The sequence below is a fragment of the Cryptomeria japonica genome, chromosome 3, assembly GCF_030272615.1.
Source record: "Cryptomeria japonica chromosome 3, Sugi_1.0, whole genome shotgun sequence".
NCBI classification, from domain to species: domain Eukaryota; kingdom Viridiplantae; phylum Streptophyta; class Pinopsida; order Cupressales; family Cupressaceae; genus Cryptomeria; species Cryptomeria japonica.
The window spans coordinates 534,314,293-534,327,311 of NC_081407.1; positions in this window are offsets into that span (position 1 = coordinate 534,314,293).

The window sequence follows — 13,019 nt, forward strand, 5'->3', positions numbered from 1 at the left end:
TACCAGAAGTCTTCAAAACCTTTTTCACATACTTAGATTGAGTAATGAAAATACCATTCTTTATTTGCTGTATCTGCAAGCCTATAATTTTTTTATTTCCCCTAATAAAGACATTTCAAACTCATTTTTCATTTCATCTGCAAAACTATTGCTCATGACATTATTACCTCCAAAAAATTATCATCAACAAATACTTCACTGACCAGTATTTCATCTCCTTTAGACTTGAGATAAATATTACTATCATCACTGGTTCTTGCAAAGCCTATCTTCATTAGATGTGTATGAAACCTTTCATACCATGCTCTGGGTGCCTGATTTAATCTATGCAATTTGCATACCATGTCTTTCTCATCTGCTAAAGCATAACCATCTGGCTTCTCTATGCATACCTCTTCTTCCAATATCCCATTCAAAAATGCAGACTTAACATCCATCTGGTATTCCTTGAACTTCTTATGGGCTGCAAATGCAAGTAAAGTTCTAACACCTTCCAGTCTTGCTATTGGTGCAAAAGTTTCTCCATAATCTTCACCTTCTTCTTGAGCATAACCCTTGCAAACTAATCTTGCCTTGTTGTGAATTACAACACCATCTTCATTTAACCTATTTTTGAATACCCATTTAGTACCTATAACATTCTTGTTTACCGGTCGGGGTGCCAGGGTCCAAGTGTTGTTCTTCTCAATATGGTCCAATTCCTCCTCCATAGCTTTAACCCAATGATCATCACCAAATTCCTCCTTAGCACTTCTTGGTTCAATGGTGGAGATCATGAAGGAGTTCTCTCTTATTCTCCTTCTAGTTAGTACTCCAACATCCTTATCCCCAATAATCTACTCAGGACTGTGGTTCAATCTCACATACCTAGGAATAACATGATCATTCTCTTCAGGTTCATCTTCTTCATTATCATTTTCTTCCAAATTTATTTGTTCCGGTTGAACAGTTACATTTTAATTTTCTTTACCAATTTTTGATTTAACAGTTTCAGGTTCCAAAAGAAAGATGCAAGGATCTTCATCCTTTTTCTCTGAACTGGTTCCTTCTGAATTTTAGGATATTCATCTGCATTAACATCAACAGTTTCAACAATTCTCTGTGTCCGATTGTTGAAGCATTTGTAGGCCTTACTCTTGGTGGAATAGCCAAGAAATATGCCTTCATCACTCTTAGCTTCAAACTTACTAATGTAATCACCTCTTTTAATAAAACATTTTCTACCAAATATCTTAAAATAGCTAACATCAGGTGATCTTCCATACCAATATTCATAAGGGGTCTTGTCCTTACCTCTTTTCACCAAAACTTAGTTCATTGTGTAGACATTTGTACTTATAGCTTCTTTCCAAAATGTTTTCGCTACACCTCCTTGTATCAACATTGTCCTAGTAGCTTCAACCACTGATCGATTGTTCCTCTCTGCTATACCATTCTGATGTAGTGTCCTTGGTGCAAAAAACTTCCGCTTGATATTGTTCTCATCACAGTACTTAGTGAATTCCTCAGAAGTAAATTCACCACCTTGATCTATTCTTAGACATTTTATTTTTTTGCCACTCTCTTTCTTAGCTAAGGCCCTGAATTCCTTGAACTTACCAAAAGCTTCATTCTCATCCTTCAAAAATGTGACCCACATCATCCTTGAACAATCATCAGTGAAGATCATGAAATATCTATCACCTTGAATGCTTCTTGTTCTTATTGGTCCACATAGATCTATATGAACCAAATCTAACAAGTGCTCCACTGAGAAGGACTTGCTCTTGAAAGTTTAAGAAGTCATCTTTCCTAACTAACATTCTTTACAAAGAGCATTAACCAGTTTTTCTAGCTGAGGCAGACCTCTTACTATCTTGGACTTTCTCACTTTAACAATGTTATCAAAGTTTATATGACAAAATCTCCTATGCCAAAGCAAACTATCATCTATCTTTGCAATCAAACAATTGCTAACTTTAGGATTAAGATGAAATAGATTACCTCTAGTTTGTTTCCCGGTTGCAATCAATTCACCTTTGTTGTCAAAGATTTTGCACATACCATTTCTAAACTCCAGTGGCTATCCTCTATCTTTAAGTTGTGCCACACTTAGAAGATTGTGCTTTAGACCTTCAACCCAATAGACATCATCAACACTGCTCTTCCCATTAAGAGAAATAACTCCCTTACCTTTAAACATACAGGGTGAGTCATTGCCAAATCTGACAACACTACCATCAAATTCCTTCAAGGAAAGAAATTTGCTCTAATCACCGGTCATATGATGTGAACAACCACTATTAATGATCCAATCATCAGAGTTATCCATCGTGGACACTAGTGCCTTCTGATTTGATATCTCATCCTTAATAGCTACAAACACAATATCTTCACTAGAATCATCATTAGATTCTTCATCAGTAATACCAGTGTCAACTACTATAAGAAAATCTCTCTTGCCTTTGCCCTTATAATTCTTTAATTTGTCTCTCTTGTATTCATTTTCACCATTAGGATAGTTAGCTGCTATATGACCAATCTTGTTGCATGCAAAACATTTTAAAGGTAGTTTACCTCTATATTTCCCAGTGCCTCTAGGTAGTCATTTTGCCAACAATGCTTCAAATTCCACTAGGATGTCTTCATCATCAACATCTCTTTTGGATCTAGATTCATAACCATGACAAGTATCTCTACTTTTTCTCATAGATGGGTTAGAGATAGAAGCTCTGAATGTAGATTTTGATTTCTATACACTACCATCGTAGCTGTTTAATTCAAAAGAAGTAAGTTTGCCAATGATAGAGTCAAGAGTTATCTTATTTTTGTCAATGGACTTTAGCACCTAAATAGCTACAACTCAAATAGCATAGACCGGTAGTAGGGTTCTCAATACCTTACTGATAACTGTGGCATCTTCCAGTTTCCCTCCTACACTTTTTATTTCACCAACTATCTCTTTTATCCTTTGACTATACTACCGGATATTCTCACCTTCAGACATCCTCATGTCATCAAAATTTCCTCTTAGGCTCTCCTCTTTAGCAATCTTAACATGTTCTTCACCGCTATAAATATCTTCAAGTTTTTTCCATACTTCATATGCAGTTTCAAGACCATGAACATCTACATATTCAACATCAGACAGGGAACTGATAATAGCCTCTAATGCTTGATGACCTTCTTGTTGTTCTTTCTTCTGATCACCAGTCACAGTTCAAGTAGGTGTAACATACCGAGTTTCTACATGATCCCAATACTGACTTCCCAAACTCTTAATGTAAATCTTCATTCTCTCGCTCCATATCCTATAGTTATCTTTGTTGAATTTCAGACCTTCCTTCTTCATCATGATCTACAAGATATTTTCCTCAAGCTGTTAGGATTTTAGATTTAAGAGGACTTGAGATGCTTTGATACTGATTGATGGTATGATGAAAGAATAAGTATCTGGTAGATTACTGAGAAGGGGGGGTGAATTAGTAAACTGAAAAACTGATACAAACTTCCCAATCTCAAATTCAATCACACAAAGTAAACTTTCACTGTCAAGATCAATACACATAAAAATACTCAACATCAACCGGTTAACTGTTATACCAACTTATCGATAAACAAATTCAATCTTGTAAACATCAAAATGCTTAATCATATATCAACATACTTAATCTCTCAATTCTTCTAGTTATCATGCCTTATCAGAAGTTAATCAAATCAACAAATAAGATCATAACCACAAAAACATTCACCACATGACACAAATGTTTATACGTGGAAAACCCAAATAGGTAAAAACCATGGTGAGATGAGACTCACAAGATAGCTATTTGAACTCTTCTGAAGTTCACTTTGTTAGGAGCCAAACATGTTAAAGCTTTTACAATAAGTCTTGTTAAGAATTGATCATGTTAGGAGTCACCCGGTTAAGGGATTTACAACATGCCTTGATAAAAAGAAAATACCCTATTAGGAGTAACCTTGGTAGACGATTTCAGAATCCATGCTAATGGACCACCTTGTTAGAGGATTTAAGAAGTAACCAAGCTTGTTAGAGCTTACCCAGTTAGGGGATTTCAGTTCTGCTGTAATTTTTAGAAAACAACAGGTTTTCTTGATCTGTCTAAGTAGCACTACATTGGCTTGATCAAATCCTTTTAAGCTTAAATATGCCTTTACACAAACTGCAAATCCATTCTCTAGTTAGGCAACCATACACTCAACTAATTTCTTCCCACTTTTTTCCAACAACTTTACAAATAACTTCATCGACCTTAAATACAAATCAATTAGGTCAGTGACACAAAAAAAACATAATTCTCTCATAGAGATTACAAACAAATCGGTTCAAGTGTGACTTTTGGATTTGCATAGAAATCTATACACATTCTTCAAGAAAATTCCAACCGCTCCATGATCACCACTTCATCGGACTTTGTAACTCATCACGCGCCATGCATTAAATGCAATCCACTTTGCTCATTCCCTAGGAAATCAAATAAATATGCCAAAACAATCTAAACTTATCCTCATACAATGATCACACGCGTCATTATCATTACTGCTCATCATTAGATCTTAAACCAACAAACTTGATCGGTTAGGGTTTAACAAAAACAACTGGTAGGGTTTACCAGTTACATTGCATAGAAAAGGGTTAACCTTATACACCAGTTTACAATTTCAACTCATAAACTTACATACCGGTTTACAACATCTTCCTCAAAGCTCTTTGTACCAGTTACAAGATAGTATTAATAATAACAACAATATCAACAATATCATAAATACCATCACTAGTTTAATTGACATCAATGGCAACATAACATATCATTAATGCAATCTTCATGCAAATGCCAACATTCACATCATATGATAGGTGATAAAAGTAAATTTGTGAATATGGAAAGGTATGATGGTGGTATATTAAGATTTGGTGATGATAAAGCTTGTGTGATTCATGGTAGAGGTCCTATATCTTTTGATGGTAAGAATAATACAGATAATGTCTTATATGTTGAAGGTTTAAAGAATAATCTTTTGAGTTTTGGATAGCTGGTTGACAAGGGATATGATTTGCAATCCAATAATGGTAAATGCAAGATTTTGATTGCCTCTGGTATAGAGATTGCAACAGGGACTAAAACTAAAGGTAATATCTTTCACTTGAATGCCGGTGAGAAAAGTTGTTTGATTGCTCAGATAGATGAAAGTTGGATGTGGCATAAGAGGACGTGTCATGTTAATTTTGACTATATGATAAGGATAAGTTCTACTCAAGCTATTAGAGATTTTCCTAAAATTGTGAAGCCTTCTAATCCGGTACGTAAAGAATGTCAGTTGGGAAAGAAAACAAGAACATAATTTAAAAGAAAGTTGTATACATCTAATGGGTCATTAGATCTTGTTCATACTAAATTGTGTGGTCCTATAAGAATGATAAGCGTGTAGGGTGACATGTATTTCATGTTATTGATTGATGACTACTCTAGAATGATGTGGGTTACTTTTCTAAGGGAGAAATCAAAAGCATTGGAGAAATTCAAGATATTCAAAGAAAAGGGGGAAACTGAGACAGGGTTGAAGTTGAAGTGTCTAAGATTTAACAAAAGAGGAGAATTCACATCTAATGAGTTTGATGCATTCTATATGAGGAATGCAATTAAAAGACAATTATCCACTCCTGGAACTCCTCACCTGAATGGAGTTGTTGAAAGGAAGACCATAATAGTCCTGGATGCTGCTAGAACAATGCCGATTGAAGGAAATGTTGCCCAAACCTTCTAGAAGGAAGCTGTTAGCACTGATGTTTACACTTTCAATAGAGTGCATATAAAAGGTGATTTTGGTAAGACTCCTTATGAGCTATGGTTTGGTCATGTTCCTATGGTTAGATATTTCAAAGTTTTTGGAAGCAAATGTTATATAAAAAAGAGATGAGGATATAGGAAAGTTTGATGCAAGATGTGATGAAGGAATCTTCTTGGGATATTCTACTAACAACAAAGCCTACCAGTTTTACAATATGAGGTTGAAGAAGATAGTGGAAAGTGAAAATATGAAGGTTGATGAGTGTTTTGGAAAGCAGATTAGAGCATGAGGATATGAGATTGATGATCAAGATATTGTTTCTAAGCGTGCACAGACTAAGATCCTGAAGCAAAATAATTCGGTAGAGACAATTAATCCTGATATTGTTGCTACCAGTGAAGAAGTTCAAGAGCCTGAGATTCAGAATAACCTAAAGACTCTAAGGTGTTGGTTCCCAAAACCACAGATTGGAAAACTTAAGGGTTTGCCAAATCCTCAACTACTCCAATTAGCTTTGTCCAACTAATAGGGATGGTTGAAGACCAAATCCCTCTGCACTTAAGGCTCCACTGAACCTAGGTGGGTATACCTTTCTCTCTCAAGCACTAAGAGGTTATTTAGAGTCGATTTAAACTTTATGGTTAGGAAATGCAAAATTGGCAAATGACTATTCTGCAATTATGCTTTATTATGTGCTTTGAGTGAATTCTTTTGAAAAGAAATGAAAATGATTATGATTGTATTTTGAGAATAAAATGCTTTCAGGGTTTAAAAGAAATATGCAAAGATTAGTTCATATAGGATTTGACAAGAATTCCTTCTTCATTATGGACCTTAAATGCATAACAAACCAAGAGCTTACAAGATGAAAAACAAACCAGTGCCTCTATCCAGGGATATTTATGACACTTTGTGGATAAGAGATGTTATCAACTCCAGAGACAATATTAATTATCAAATATGAAGGCTTCAGTATGTGTTACACAAACAATGAAAACCCAATCTCATATTTAATGCAACTGCATGTGATGGCACATCATGGCAAATCAAATGATAGATTTATCAAGAGGACAAAGATAACCCATCAATACAAAAGTATGCACAATATTTAGAAAAGAAATAGTGAACCTTGTATATTAATCCTTCAGAAATGATTGCATACATAAGGTGCACTTGAAGATGCTCCATTGTTGTTTGTTTTGCACAAAAAGATGATTCTTGTTCCTATAGACTTCCCTGATACATATAACTTACAACCCTTACATGCAGAAATGATTGTTTCTTTTTTGTAATTCTTCCAAGAATCCTAGATAATTTTTACATACAAAATGACTCACGATAAGTATGTGAATCAATAGGCATAGATGAAAGGACACACCCTTTCATTTTGCTAAATTAAAATCTAACTAAAACCTAACACCTAACTATTTAACTGCTAAGATAAACATAAGGAAATTATAAAAGAATGAGAAAAACTTTAATTCCTTGGATCCAGCCTCTTCCCACATTTCTTGATGTGTTTCAGATAGCCTTCATCTTTGTATGTAACTGCATTAAAAATGGTATCCCTAAGCGCCATCTCCATCTTAATCAGGTTCTCTAACTGGTCAACTATTTCATTCATATCCAAGGTATCTGCTTGGGTGACACTGAGAGATGCACTAAGTAAAACCTTACATTTTGAGATCCATGCACTCTTATCCTTGATAATCTCTACATCATCAACCAAACTGGGAATCTCATTCTACAAAACCTCTTGGCACTCCTGGAACTCTTCCTTCAACTCTTTGGTGTACTTCTCATGAATTTTAATTAGTTTTTTATCCTTCGGACAATCTTTTCTTTTAGTGACTTATCCTATAATAACAAATTTAGTCTGTCATGAATCCTTTGGTTAGAAACCAAATTATCCATTTTCTTTTGATACATACCCTAGAACTCATCCAAAACCTTTTCTAAATTTTCAAATCTCCTTGTCATGAACACATAGGAAGCATCCATCCTAATAGTTTTCATTTGCTTCTTCATCTTATTTTGTTCCAAGGATAGCTTCTCAAACTTCCTTTTCCATTGGGCACTAGAATCAGTGATTTGTGGTACTGGATGTCCTCCTCTTTTTAAAACTTCTTCATACAATGCTTTGTCTTTATGCTTTTCAGCAAGTTACCATTTCAATTGAGCCTTATTAAACCTAGAAATTTCAATCCCTATATTTGTAGTGACCATAGGATCCACCTCTCGAACTTTCAACCTCATCATATGACCAAAAGCCTTATCTACATCTATTATCTTAGGTCTCTTATTGGGAGGGTAAAAGGCCCACAACAACATTTCTTCCTCATTTGGATCATACCTTGATCTAATAAAAATATATTTTACCCCTTGGACATCCAATTTCATATCCCTATTATCTGAGTGCAGCAAAGAATCAAAAATAAATGAGGCACTCAAGTCCCATCCTGGAAACACAATTATACCAGCCTCCACTAGTAATTGCCTCCCCTTGTGTGGGGTTATATTCTCAACTTCTGCATTGATGTCTTCCTTCAACCTCCTCTTCATTTCTACTTCATTCTCAGGGGTAATATTTGGCACTGCTTCCCTTAATTTCTTACCGTTGAAATGTTATAGGAATGCCTTGAACTCTTTAGATTTTATGAATTGATGATCTGATACAAAAGTAGTGTGCTCAATCATCCTATCATCTACTTCTGCATTCAAGATTGTACTTAATTTGTCTTATGCAGTAGGCTCCTCTTCTCTACTAGGTACCTGTAATTTTGATACAATTCATTCTCCCCTGAGTCACTTTCTCCATGTTCCTCTTCTTCACCTTGGAGGTCCTCCAGCCTTTGTTTTTCTCCTGTAACCTTTTCTCCAAAATTTCCATCACATCAGCCAATTCTTCCACTTCCTTATTTCTGTATAGATCTTCCATATCATCAATAAAATGGATATAACCTCCTAGGGCTTGCCTTTTCCTGCACATGTTTATATATCCCTTAGGATCATAATTATTCCTGGGTGTATGTAACAAACAAATTGTATTCATTTGCTAACTTTTTGTCAATGGCTTCATAGGCCCTGGTTGATACAATCCTAAAATCTCCAAACTCCAAAGTCCCTAGCAAAAGGCCTGCTTACGTGCATTCCCAAAATGATGAGCATTGGAAACACTAAGATGCCTAACAATTTCTAAAAATGCAATACAATCAGGTGCTGGTTTAGGCAATACATATGGTGAACCCTCAAAATTGAACACCCTAAAAAAAGTGAAATTGGCACAGGAAAACCAATCACCCCAATTATGATTCACTTTGGTGTTATGGTGCTCTAATGGCTGAAGAAACTTCTTAATGGTTTCCGAAAAGGATCCTCCAATAGTTTCATTATACATCCTAAACAAAGGTTTGACAAAAAAATCTTCAAACTTCACATAATGGGAACTCACATATCTAGAATCCCATAAAGAAACCCATAGCTGCACAGGTTGCTCCTGTCTATCCTTTCCAAACTGGTTTACTCTCAAACCCTCTGGCCACAATCCTTTGAATCGACCATAAAACAATATTATACACATTAGCAGAGAATAATTCTTGAAATGCTTATCAGGATTGTTCTTTAGGTTCGTAAAACCCTCATGCAATTTGTCTACCAGATGTGCAACAAAATCAAACACTCTTGGCTCATGCCTCTGGATATTGGTTGCCAAAACCAGTGGTACCATTTTCACTAGATCTGGAGCCTCAACTCCTCCCACCTGTCCACAAGCCATGTAGGTATATTGGAAATATTTCTTGAAAATGTTAATATCGTAAGGCGGCCCATCCTCCTTTGTTAGCCTTCCCTTTTCAACCTTATGAAACACCAAATTCCAACCCTGATATGTGGTGTCCATCTTTCTATATTCCTCCTCCAAATCGTTGAAAGATAGAGGCACCTTCGCCTCAAAATCCAAACCAAAGACTTCTTGAATCATTGCTACTATGAAATGAATGAAAGCAGTCCCACCGGGCAACATGATGCATCTTTTGGTGGCATCATAATTTCTAACCATGAGCTTGAGCAAGTCCATATTTACAAGAACATTGGGGAGCATGAGTTTACCTAGACCAGTGCTCCATGGGTTAGAGATAGGCATTGGGTCATTTCTCCTTATATAATGGAATAGGAACAATTCATGTCCTCTCACTCTAGTTCATACATCGCCAATCTCTTTGTACCTATCCTCCAACTAGTCAAGAATTGGTAAATTGGTCTTTGACCTTCTAGAATTAGCTCCTGAAGAACTCATCTAATTGATCATATCTTAATTTAGCTTCTTTTGTTTGGCGACCTCCTCTGCCTTTGATTTTTTAGATGTTTCACTGGATATTTTTGTGACTTTCCTTTTTCCTTTTGCACTTGAACCCTCCGTTTTGCAAATCCTCTATTTTGTACTCTACAACTTCAATTATCACTCCAGGGATATCAAAACACTTCTTAGTTAATCTATGAAAAACAACTTGCACAAGACCCCATACATAAGTTCATTCTCAATTATAGTCGACATCTGGAAAAAATCCTCGTTAGATTTGCTTCATGTGATTCTAGGCCTATCCGTTGGATGCATTAAATAATGACTGCCATGTCTGATTTCACACCAGATTTCTCAATGGCTAACCGGTGTTACTCGACCTAAAAAATTTAATTTTTTGGTGCCAGCCATAATGTACACCTCTTTAATTCCTTTATTTGTCTATTTATCGGCGTATGTCACCCCGACAGGTCCATCTTCGTGTCTCATCGGTACATGTTGTGCCTATGGATCTGTCTTTCTTTCCTCTGTGGCATTTTTCCCATCGGGTATCGACATAACTCACTTTATGTCTCTCCAATAAGATGATGTCATTGACTTTATACTTGCACACTCTTTTTATTTCTTCGGTCTATCGACATATATTTCTCCAACAGATCCCTTCCCCAACAGATCCCCCTGCTTGCATCCATCTCCACTTTGTCATCGGGCATCGGTATAACAAAAATTTCTTTTCCCAATGAGCTGATGATGTCTTGACGACTTTGGCTTCGATCGGTGTAACCTATCCCGATTAACTCTCCTTCTATTTTGGCTTTCCTTTTATTTTCACGATCCATCGGTATAACTCTCCCCAATACACCCACCTTTGGTTTCTATTCTTACTTAATCCATCGGATATTAGCCTAATTCATTTTATGTCCCTCTAATGCCCTGATGACCTCAAAATTTCAATCTGCATTCTACTTAAACTTTCTTCTTTATCGGTATAACTCTCCTTGAAAACCTCATTGCAATTCACCATTTGTTGTAAAAATCTCATCGGGATTCGGCATAGCATGAAATTTCTCCTCCTGACGTCCTGATAAGTGTTGGTATAACTTATACCGATATCCCCATGGATGCTTTTTCCTTCATCGGGGGTCAGAATATCCTTTTTCTATTCCTCCCAAAGTCCCTATGTTACTTCGTTGCACTTTTATGCTTTATACCTCTAAGTCAATTTTATTGGTATAGGTAATACTGATGGTTCTGCCTTCCGATTCTCCATGTCATCAAGGATCAACTTAACTACTCTTGTATTATCCTGATGTGGTTCTTTTCTCTAATGGACCTACCTTTAGTTCACTTTAGTCATCAACTATTGGTATAACAAGTTTTACACTTCCCCGATAAGCCGATGCAAGCCGATAGAAAACACCCTCCTTTTGCCTCATTGGAACGAGATATCCCGATGGTATAACATTCCCAAGAGGGTGCATACTGCTGAAAATCATTTAAGTGCTCCAATGGATTTGCCTCCTGATTTATTGGTGAATGTTATGCCGATAATCCTTCTTTTGCTTGCCAATACTGTTTCATCGGGACTACTTATGTTGATAATTGAAATTTTTTAGTTTTGAATATATGAGCCATCCACCATGAATACTAGTGACTCCGTCTATCCCATAGGGTCTGATACATACTAGAAAAAAAGCTTAGATTATACCATAATGACTTCTCCACTGATAAATGCTTGCATATTGGATTCCTTGTGCAGTCTATACTCAGTGCATTCCCTTAGTGTGCCCAAGTGGTACCTTGACATTCTTGAAATAGCTAATCCTTAGAGAACTTTACTCGTGCTAATAAGGTTCCTGCATATGTAAACTAGCAATAAATGCTCATATAATAGGAATAAGGCCTCCATATAGCACAAAATGTTTTAAAAAAATATGTGCTAACATGAGGTATGTGAAATTGAATCATTTTGAGAATCATATTATTGGTGATAAAAACAAGGGTGTGATGACTAGGAGAAGACTAGTTGCTGAAATGATATGCTTGATTTCGAAGATTCAACCTAAAGATGTTGTTGAATAATGTAAGGATGAGAATTGGATAAAATATATGGAGGAAGAGTTGAATCAGATTGAGAAGAATAAAACTTGGGAGCTTGTTCCAAGACCTAAAGACAAGAATGTGATTGGCACTAATTGGGTGTTTTGGAATAAACTGAATGAAGTCAGTGAAGTGGTAAGAAATAAAACAATATTGGTATGCAAGGGATGCTCTAAGATAGAATGTATTGACTATGAGAAAATTTTTGTTCCTGTAGCTAGGATTGAAGCTATTAGACTACTTCTTGCATATGCTTCTTACAAGAATTTCAAGGTTTATTAGATGGATGTCAAATCAGTTTTTTGAATGGTGATCTTGAGGAGAAAGTCTACATTGAGCAACCAGAAGGATTTTCTTTATCAAATGAAGGAGACATGATATGCAAATTATAGACAACACTGTATTGACTGAAGCAATCCCCTAGAGTTTGGTATGTAAGATTATATAAGTATTTCATGAAGTTGGGATTTTGTAAAGTTACTGCTGACAATAACTTATACTTTAAGGTTGAGAATGATAAAATTTTGATTGTTCAAGTATTTATGGATGAAATTATTTTTGGAGGAGATGATGATTTGAGTATGAAGCTTGTTGATGATATGCAAAAGGAATTTGTGATGTCTATGATAGGTGAAATGAAATTCTTCTTAGTATTGCAGATTACTCAGACCGGTAAAGGTATTTTCATTTCTCAATCTAAGTATGCGAATAAATTGTTGAAGAAATTTGGGTTAGCTGATTCTAAACCTGTTGGAACTCCTATGGTGACTAGATGAAAGTTGTCTAAGAATGATGAATCTTAGAAAGTGAATAAGACCTTGTATAGATCTAT